Raw genomic sequence first — 10,880 nt, 5'->3', positions numbered from 1 at the left:
TCACTGCAACCTCAAACTCCTGGGTTCAAACGATCCTCCTGCCTCAGCCTCCTGAGCAGCTGAGACTACAGGTTCACATCATGATGCCTGGCTTAAGTTTTTTCTGTGTCGAGATAAGGTCTTGCTATGTTGCCCAGGCTGGTCTTGAACTCCTGGACTCAAGTGATCCTCCCACCTCAGCATCCCAAAGTGTTGGGATGACACATGTGAGCCGCCACACCCAGCCTATGCCCTGCTATTCTTGATCTGTTTTTCTGCAGCAAGGCAGCTGCCTTGCTTCTGGGCTTTCTCCCCCTTCTCTCAAACCCAAGCCTGTCAAGTTTGTCACCTTCCCCTCAAGGTCCATTCCATGCAAGAATCAAAGGGAAGAGCCCCTGCTTTGGCCACTGTGGCATCTGATCCACAGGCACTCGACCTTTGCCAAGTATCGTTTTGTGTGAGCTGTCATGAGTGCCACAAACACAGACAAGCTCTCTGCCTGAAAGATTTTCATTGAAATGTAAGATTTGCCCAAAAGTGGGCCAGGTGCAGTGGCTCATGCCTGTAATCCCAGCACTTTGGGAGGCCAAGGTGGGCAGATCACAAGGTCAGGAGTTCGAGACCAGCCTTGCCAATATGGTGAAACCCTGTCTCTACTAAAAATACAAAAATTACCTGGGCCTGGTGGCGCTCGCCTCTAGTCCCAGCTACTTGGGAGACTGAGACAGAAGAATCGCTTTAACCTGGGAAGTGGAGGTTGCAGCGAGCCGAGATCATGCCACTGCACTCCAATCTGGGTAACAGAGTGAGACTCTGTCTCAAAAAAAAAAAAAAGATTTGCCCAAAAGTAAAGGTAGCATAGGCTGGGCACAGTGGCTTAAGCCTGTAATCCCAGCATTCTGGGAGGCTGAGGTGGGAGGATTGATTGAGGCCAGGAGTTTGAGACCAGTCTGGGCAATGCAGTAAGACCCCATCTCTATAGAAAATTTTTTAAATAGCCAGACATGGTGGTGCATACCTGTGGTCGTAGCTGCTCGGGAGGCTGAGGTGGGAGGAACACTTGTGCCCAGGAGTTCAAAGCTGCAGTGAGCCACGATTGTGCCACTGCACTCCAGTGACAAAGCTGAGGCTTCATGGAGGTGATGCTACCGCTACAGCCTGGGAATGAGTGGGTTGGGTGAGGCAAGAGCCCCCATGTTTCCAAGCTCAGATGGTCTTGGGGAGCTGGGGTGTTCAGGGATGGGACATCAAGTAGCCTGCTTTGGTCAGAGCAGGCAGTTTGTGTGGGTGAGAATGACTTTTACAAATGGCCAAAGAAGGGTGAGTTGTCTGAAGGTCTTGAATGCTAGGCAGAGATCTTTGCTGAGAAGCATTAGGTATTTCTCATTACAGGATATGCTGGGGGGTGGATGGATGGCCTGTGAACAAGAGGCAGTGGCTGGCATTTACTTAAGCTCCAGGTACATGGCGCTTGTCCACCCGCCATTTGGAGAGTAGCAGATGATCAGCGGCCAAGTCGCTTGTCTGGCCTTTTCTATAGTTGGGTTGGAGCCCCCTTCCCTCACAAGGACTGAAAGCAGCTGAGTCCATGTACATGGTGATGTGTGGCAGGCCTGGCCTTTGGCGCGCTGCCTCCAAGCACGCAGCAAAGTATCCATATTGCTGGAAAAGAGATGCTAAGGATGGGCCTCCACCAGTGCAAAGAACAATGAAAGCTTCAAGTAGGCTCAAAGGAGAGATTGGCTCAGACTTCCCAATTCCTTAGCTTTCAGATAAAAGCATGTTGCTCCAAGGCCAGGTGCAGTGGTTCCTGACTGTAATCTCAATGCTTTTGGGAGGTTAAGGTGGGAGGATCACTTGAGGCCAGGAGTTTGATACCAGCCTGGGCAACACAGTGAGACCCCTATCTCTACTACCAAAAAAAATTAAAAATTAGCCAGACATGGTGGCACACACCCGTAGTCCCAGCTGCTTGGGAGGCTGAGGAGGGAGGATCACTTTAGCTCAGGAGATCGAGGCTGCAGTGAGTTATTATCATACTACTGCAGTACAGTCTGAGCGACAGAACAAGACCTTGTCTCTAAAAAAAGGGCCAGGTGAGGTGGCTCATGCCTGTAATCCCAGCACTTTGGGAGGCCGACTTGGGCAGATCACCTGAGGTCAGGAGTTTGAAACCAGCCTGGCCAATGTGACAAAACCCCTTCTCTACTAAAAATACAAAAATTAGCCAGGTGTGGTAGTGCACACCTGTAATCCCAGCTACTCAGGAGGCTGAGGCATGAGAATTGCCCAAACAAGGCGAAGGCTGCAGTGAGCCGAGATAGCACCAGTGCACTCCAGACTGGGTGACAAACTCTGTCTCACAAACAACAAAAAAAACTCACTCTGACCTTCCACCAGAGGTCTTGCCATCCTATAGCTCCATTTCCCTTCTTGGTCTTATGTCTGAAGGTCTAAGAGACAGGGTTTTAAAAAATGATTTATCTGATAGTTCAGGGGCCACAGTAAGAAAATTGTTCAGGCTGGGCATGGTGGCTCATGCCTGTAATCCAGTATTTTGGAAGGCATCCCTTGAGGCCAGGAGTTTGAGACCATCCTGGGCAACATGGCAAGATCTCCCCATCTCTGAAAAATAGAGACCAAAAAAATAAATAAAAGAAGTGTGCATCTTTCCCACTGGGCAGAAGCATCCTCCCAAGGGCCCCAGGTGTGTTCTGAGTGTCAATTCTGCCTGGGTGCTATGGAATGGCCACAATCCACAACACAGTTCTTCCTGAAGGAAGTTAAAATCCTGGGGAAAGCGAGACTGTTGTGGTCTATCTGAACATGCGTGTGCACTGAGCCCCAAAGCTTCTATAGAGATGCTCACTCTAGGGGACCATCACGGTTTGGTGCTGCCACCCTCCAACATCACCAAAGCCACTGTTTCTGCCATTGGGGAACCCCCTGAGAACTGTTGGACAGACATCTCATGCCATGACCCAGGAGAGACAAATGACTGTTTTTAGCGCTATGTGTGTTTTCTCAAAACACTTCCAACCTGATCAGAAGATGAGAAGTCCTCCAAGTAGTAAATGGTCATTGGAAATATAAAGCGACTTGGATACGTCTTTGTAGCAAGGTGTAAGAAAAAAACTTAAAAAAAGAGAGAGAAAACAAGGAAATATAAAGCAATAATTAGTTGCTTGCCCAGTGAATGGAGGGGAGGCTGTGCATGCCCCAAGTTGAAGGAATGTGAGGTTTGAGAAGCCTTCACGGAGGAGGTGTGGCTTGATAGGACTGGTAGGATTCCTGCGTCACAAATGGCCTAAGGTAGGAGCCCCTAAGAACAGTTCAACTGGAGAAATGTGGACACTGTTAGGCTTTCTATGCATGAAAGAAGAGGCTGACCCAGCAGTGGAGATGGGAATAGGGTGTATTGGGAAGGAAGCTTGACACCCTTGGGTGTGGTAGAGGGAGGAGGGATGTGTTGAAGGTTTCTGGTCCAGGAGACCCAGGCAAGAGGTCAGAAAGGAATTGCCTGTTTAGGAATTAGGCAGAGTGAACAGCAAGGAGGCCAAAGATGGAACCGTGGGTAATGTTCCCAGGGAGCACGAGTGGAGTGTGGGGAGCCGAACTGGTGATTTTCCAACCTCCAGACTGCTGTTAACACAGCTGTGGGCGTCGCTCCAACTCCCAGGTAGCCAGACAGGTATCACCAGGCTGTCTTTCTCCCGGCACCCTTCAGTGCGACATTCATCAAGATGACTCAAGGAAAAGCCTAAGGACATGTAACCAATCGAGAAGGCTCATCGTCAGCTGGGCACAGTGGCTCATGCCTGTAATCCCAGCACTTTGGGAGGCTGAGGCGGGCGGATCACCTGAGGTGAGGAGTTCGAGACCAGCCTGGCCAACATGGAGAGAAACCCCATCTCTACTAAAAATACAAAATTTAGCCAGGCATAGTAGCTCACGCCTGTAATCCCAGCTACTTGGAAGACTGAGGCAGGAGAAACACTTGAGCCCAGGAGGCGGAGGTTGCGATGAGCTGAGATTGTGCCATTGCACTCCAGCCTGGGTAACAAGAGCGAAACTCTGTCTCAAAAAAAAAGAAGGCTCATAGTCTTGCCACCTGAAAACCAGCACTTTCAGAAGGCTGGGATTCAGTAAAAGACTCCAAGTGTCTTTTCCAGCTAAATCCAACCTCCGATTTTTTTTTTTTTTTTTGAGAAGGAGTCTCGCTCTGTCACCCAGGCTGGAGTGCAAAGGCATGATCTTGGCTCCCTGCAACCTCAGCCTCCCAGGTTCAAGCAATTCTCCTGTCTCAGCCTCCTGAGTAGCTGGGACTACAGGCGTGTGCTACCACGCCCAGCTAGTTTTTGTATTTTTAGTAGAGAGGGTTTCGCCATGTTGGCCTTGCTGGTCTCAAGCTCCCAGCCTCAAGTGATCACCGCCCTCCTCAGCCTCCCAAAGTGCTGGGATTAAAAGCATGAGCCACTGCTCAGGCCCCAACAGAACTCTGATTTAACAAGCATTACTAAGTGTCTAGTAAATGCTAGACCTTGAGGCAATACAAGAGAATTTTAAAACAAACACCTGACAGAATATGAAATGATCCAAAGTGGCATGATTAAGTACAAATAAATGGAGTGATAAATGTGACAGGCAAGCAAGACAGGGATAATTGGTGACAGTGAGAAGGATATGTAGGCTATAGAAGAAATTGAAGCTGGGCATGGTGGTTCATGCCTGAAATCCCAGCACTTTGGGAGGCTGAGGTGGGGTGATCACTTGAGGCCAGGAGTTCAAGATCAGCCTGGCCAATGGTGAAACCCTGTCTCTACTAAAATTTCAAAACTTAGGCCAGACGCGGTGGCTCACGCCTGTAATCCCACCACTTTGGGAGGCCGAGGCAGGTGGATCACCTGAGGTAGGGAGTTCAAGACCAGCCTGACCAACATGGAGAAACCCTGTCTCTACTAAAAATACAAAAAGTTAGCCAGGTGTGGTGGCACATGCCTGTAATCCCAGCTACTCGGGAGGCAAGAGAATCGCTTGAACCTGGGGGGTGGATGTTGCGGTAGATCGCGCCATTGCACTCCAGCCTAGGCAACAAAAGCGAAACTCTGTCTCAAAAAATATATATATATATAGAAATACAAAAATTAGCCGAGCACGGTGGTGGGCGCCTAAAGTCCCAGCTACTCAGGAAGCTGATACAGGAGAATCACTTGAACCCAGGAGGTAGAGGTTGCAGTGAGTCAAGATCACACCACTGCACTCCAGCCTGGGCGACAGAGTGAGACTGTCTCAAAAAAAAGAAGAATGGCACTAGTGTGTCTGGAAAGAATCCAGCATGTGTAAGATGTTAGGATACTGTTGGGCAGGTGGGTGTTGGTGTGTTGGGTGGCACTTGGTAGGCTTAGATAGCATGGGATTTAATTGTTGGAACAACAAAAAAAAAGCATGAATGGAATGTCAAAAAAAAGGATGGGCCGGGTGCGGTGGCTCATGCCTGTAATCCTAGCACTTTGGGAGGCTGAGGCGGGCGGATCACTTGAGGTCAGGAGTTCAAGACCCGGCTGATCAATATGGTGAAACCCTGTCTTTAAAAATAAAAAAATAAAATAAAATAAATAAAACATGTAAAAAAAAAGGATGGAATGTCTTCTGGCTGTCTGGAGTTTCACTACTATCTTACTTAGGATCTTCATAATTTATGAGTTTAGTATTTTTATTCCTGTTTTACACATGACCATGGCTAGTGAGGGCCAGAATTAGAAATCCAACTCCTGTCTTTTCAGCCCCAAAACCTTTGGGTTTTTGTCTTGTTTTAGCGACAGGGAGGTCTTGGATTCCTGGCCTCAAGTGATTGTCCTGCCTCGGCCTCCCAAAGTGTTATGATTACAAGCATAAACCACTGTGCCCAGCCTCCAAAACCTATGCTTTTTTTTTTTTTTTGAGATGAAGTCTCACTCTGTCACTCGGGCTGGAGTGCAATGGTGCGATCTTGGCTCACTGCAACCTCTGCCTCCCAGGTTCAAGCCATTCTCCTGCCACACCTTCCTGAGTAGCTGGGACTACAAGCGCACGCCACCACGCCTGGCTAATTTTTTGTATTTTTTAGTAGAGATGGGGTTTCACCATGTTGGTCAGGCTGGTCTCGAACTCCTGACATCATAATCCGCCCGCCTCAGCCTCCCAAAGTGCTGAGATTACAGGTGTGAGCCACCGCGCCCTTTTTTTTTTGAGACAGAGTTTCGCTCCTGTTGCCTAGGCTGGAGTGCAAGGGCGAGATCTCAGCTCACTGCAACCTCCGCCTCCCGGGTTCAAGCAGTTCTCCTGCCTCAGCCTCCCAAAGTGCTGGGATTACAGGCGCCTGCCGCCACACGCAGATAATTTGTGTATTTTTAGTAGAGACAGGGTTTCACCATGTTGGCCAAGCTGGTCTTGAGCTCCTGACTTCAGGTGATCTGCCCACCTCGGCCTCCCAAAGTGCTGGGGTTACACGCGTGAGCCACTGTGCCCAGCCCAACCACCACACCCAGCCCTCCAAAACCTATGCTCTTAATGCCATACTGTGAATAAAACTGAAGTCTGGGCTGTTCTGACTCTGAGCTATAGGCAACTGGGATACTGATTGGAGGTGTCAGAACAGGGGCAGTGACAGGTGGGTGTCAAGGTAAAGCAGGTGGAGGAGAGACCTGGAGCCAGGAAGTCATTCAGGTGTTTGGTGGTTGCTTAGAATTCATGAGTTTAGGGGAACGAGGTAGTGTTAACGAGTATGACCAGGCACAGTGGCTGGCTCATGCCTGTAATCCTAGCCCTTGGGAGGCTGAGGCGGGCGGATCAGGATGTCAAGAGATCGAGACCATCCTGGCTAACATGGTGAAACCCTGAGTCTACTAAAAATACAAAAATTAGCCAGGCCTGGTGGTGTGCACCTGTAGTCCTAGCTACTCAGGAGGCTAAGGCAGGAGAATCCCTTGAATCTGGGAGGTGGAGGTTGCAGTCAGCCGAGATTGCACTATTGCACTCCAGCCTGGTGACTGGTCTCAAAAAGAAAAACTCGCCGGGCGCGGTGGCTCACGCCTGTAATTCCAGCACTTTGGGAGGCTGAGGTGGGTGGATCACGAGGTCAAGAGATTGAGACCATCCTGGTCAACATGGTGAAACCCCGTCTCTACCAAAAATACAAAAAATTAGTTGGGCACGGTGGTGCGTGCCTGTATTCCCAGCTACTCAGGAGGCTGAGGCAGGAGAATTGCCTGAACCCAGGAGGTGGAGGTTGCGGTGAGCCGAGATCGCGCCATTGCACTCCAGCCTGGGTAACAAGAGCGAAACTCCGTCTCAAAAAAAAAAAAAGAAAAACTCTTTTTCAGAAGCAAGACTCTGTCTCAAAAAGAAAAAAAAAAAAGAATGTAAGATTGACAGCCTTTTCTCATCTACTCAAGGTCTATTTGTTGAGTGCCTACTGTGTGCCAGGCACTGTTCTAAGCACTGGGGTAGAGCGGAGAACACAAAGCCCTGCCTTCAAGGAGCAGACCTTCCGATGATGCAACAGCCGTGTGTGCACCTGACTTTCATTGCGGACATCACAAACTTGGCCTCCTCGAAATAAGGTGCAGAACTGAGCCTGTCCGACCTTCCCTCCCTGCAAGCAGAGGACATGTGCTCCTTGCTGTGAGACAATTAGTCCTATATGGAGGAGCCAGCACCCCAGTGACAGAGCATAGACAGAAATAACTGAACAAAGCCCTGTTTCTCGTCAGCAGGAAAAGGCAAGGAACCCGCTTTCTGCAGGTTAACCATGGGGGAAAGTGCAACCCCTAAGGATTAGGTTTTGTTGAGCTTAACACACTCCGGAGTATGCGGCAGGTAGAGTAGGGAAGGGCTCTTGGGCCACAGCAAAGTGAAGGTAAATCCCTCCAACCCCCAGCTGCAAATCAGAGGCCGTTTCCTACGCAAAACAGCATGGGAAGCCCTTTTCCTGAAGAGGAGCCTTAGAGCCTTCCTTGTTTGTTCCTTACTCTTAGGTTCTGAGGAGGAACGATGTCGCAGTCCTCGCCTTTGCGCTGCCGCCTGCTGGAAGAGTTCATTAAAGCAAGGAAGGCAGGGTACGTCTAGGAAACGGTTATTGCACTCCGTTAGATGAAGAAAAGTGAGGATGCCACATGTACTCAAGACCAGGCTGGGCGTGGTGGCTCATGCCTGTAATCCCAACACTTTGGGAGGCCAAGGCAGGCGGATCACAAGGTCAGGAGATCGAGGCCATCCTGGCCAAGATGGTGAAACCCCGTCTCAACTAAAAATACAAAGTAGCCAGGCGTGGTGGTGCACACCTGTAGTCCCAGCTACTCAGGAGCAGTGAGCCAAGATCACGCCACTGCACTCCAGACTGGGCAACAGAGAGAGACTCTATATAAAAAAAAAAAAAAAAAATGGACCTAAGCACATTTCTCCACATTTTTTCAACCGAGATCATGCAACTGGATCTTCATTCTCTGAAAGGAATACTAAGGGAAAAGTTTTCCAGAGAGAGCAGCCAGGATTGTGCTGTGGGGCAGAACCAGAGGTAGAACAGAATGCGCTGCACTGCCCAGACCTGTTTGGGACAAGCTAGTTATGGCCCTGCTTCCTCCCTGCTACCAAGAGCAGCCATGCATGTGGCCATACTGCCCTTTGATCCTCAACCCACCTCTCTGGCCAGCAGCAGCCAGCTGGCTCTATCTGCCAAGGAATTCCAGCCAGGAACACAGTTTACTCTCATCTGGCATTTCTCAACCTAAGCTTCCACTATGAGGTTGCATTTGAACCTTTTCCTAGGGACTGCACTACCTTCCAAAAGAAGTCAGGACTCTGGGCTGTTCAAAACTTCTTCCCTAGCCTCTATAGGATAGGTTTCAGATTTGTGTAGGATCATGGACATACACAGCCATCACTCAGGTAACTTGTCCAACTCTTGGGACAGTTTCAGCTTCTATTTCGTTTTATTTATTTAATTTTTGAGACGGAGTTTCACTCTTGTCTCAAAAAATTAAGAGCAATGGCACAATCACTGCAACTTCTGCCTCCCCTTAAAGTGATTCTCCTGCCTTAGCCTCCCAAGTAGCTGGGATTACAGGCTCCTGCCACCACACCCAGCTGATTTTCACATTTTTAGTGGAGACGGGGTTTCACCATGCTGGCCAGGCTGGCCTCGAACTCCAGACCTCAGGCGATCTGCCCCCTTCAGCCTCCTAAAGTATTGGAATTACAGGTGTGAACTACCATGCCTGGCCTAGTTTCAGCTTCTGAGCCTTTCAGGAACCAACCAAGAAACCCATTCACAGCTCCCCAGCCTCTTAACTCCAATGAGGGATATCTACAGCATAGAGAAAAGCTCTGATGACCTACAAAGGAACATTGATATCCAAGTATTCTTTTAAATATTTAATGTAATTTTTAATGGTTTTTTTTGTTTGTTTGAGACGAACTCTTGCTCTGTCACCAGGCTAGAGTGCAATGGCACGATTTCGGCTCACTGCAACCTCTGCCTCCCGGGTTCAAACGATTCTCCTGCCTCAGCCTCCCAAGTAGCTGGGATTACAGGCGCCTGCCACCACACCCAGCTAATTTTTGTATTTTTAGTAGAGACAGAGTTTCACCATGTTGGCCAGGATGGTCTAGAGCTCTTGACCTCGTGATCCACCCACCTTGGCCTCCCTAAGTGCTGGGATTACAGGCATGAGCCACTGTGCCTGGCCAATTTTAAATTTTGTTATTATAAATTGACAAATTATAATTATATACATTTATGAGATACAAAGTGATGTTATGCTATGTGTATACAGTGCGGACTGATTAAATCAAGCTATTTAACCTATCCAGCACCTCAAATGCTTATTTTTTTTTCTTTTTTGAGATGGGGTCTCACTCTGTCAGCCAGGCTAGAATGCAGTGATGTAAACAGAGTTCTTGTAGCCTCACCTCGTTGGGTCAAACAATCCTCTTGCCTCAGCCTCCCTCATAGGTGGGATACAGGCATGTACCACTGCCCCGCCCAAGTTTTTTATTTTATTTTGTAGAGACAGGGTCTTGCCATGTTGCCCAGGTTTGCATATCAGTTTTTGTAGTGAGAACATTTGAATTTTATTCTCAGCAATTTTGTGTATTTTTCTGTTTTTTTCTTTAAATTTCTTTTCTTTTTTTTTTTTTTTTGAGACAGAGTTTTGCTCTTGTCACCCAGGCTGGAGTGCAATGGCAGGATCTAGGTTCACTGCAACCTCCACCTCCCAGGTTCAAGTGATTCTTCTGTCTCACCATTCCGACTAGCTGGGATTACAGGTGCATGCCACCGCACTGGCTAATTTTTGTATTTTTAGTAGAGATGGGGTTTCATCATATTGGTCAGACTGGTCTCGAACTCTTGACCTCAGGTCATCTGCCCACCTGGCCTCCCAAAGTGCTTGGATTACAGGCATGAGCCACCGTGCCCGGCCTGCAAAATGTATTTCTTATGTGAGTTGTGGCTAAAACATTTTAAAGACATTGTTCTAAATTAATGGTCTTCAAAATTTTGTTTGCATGAGTCTATCACTTTTAGTTGCAAAGGATTTCATATGAATTGTAAACATTCGCATATTAAATAAAACTTTTAAAAGTATTTCTATGTAGTGATTTCTATGTCTGTCATCATTCATTCAAAAAATACATAAGTCAGGCACAGTGGCTCATGCCTGTAATTCCAGCACTTTGGGAGGCCAAGGTGGGCATATCTCCCCGTCTAGGAGTTTGACACTAGCCTGGGCAACATGGGGAAACCCCATCTCTTCAAAAAATGGAAAAATTAGCCAAGCGTGGTAGTGCACATCTGTAGTCCCAGCTACTTGGGAGGCTGAGGTGGGCAGAGCACCTGACCCTGGGGAGGTTGAGGCTGCAGT

Source organism: Aotus nancymaae, unplaced genomic scaffold (genome assembly GCF_030222135.1).
Source record: "Aotus nancymaae isolate 86718 unplaced genomic scaffold, 86718_ANA_hifiasm-v0.15.2.pri h1tg000079l, whole genome shotgun sequence".
Classification (NCBI taxonomy): domain Eukaryota; kingdom Metazoa; phylum Chordata; class Mammalia; order Primates; family Aotidae; genus Aotus; species Aotus nancymaae.
This window is presented reverse-complemented; position numbering follows the sequence as displayed.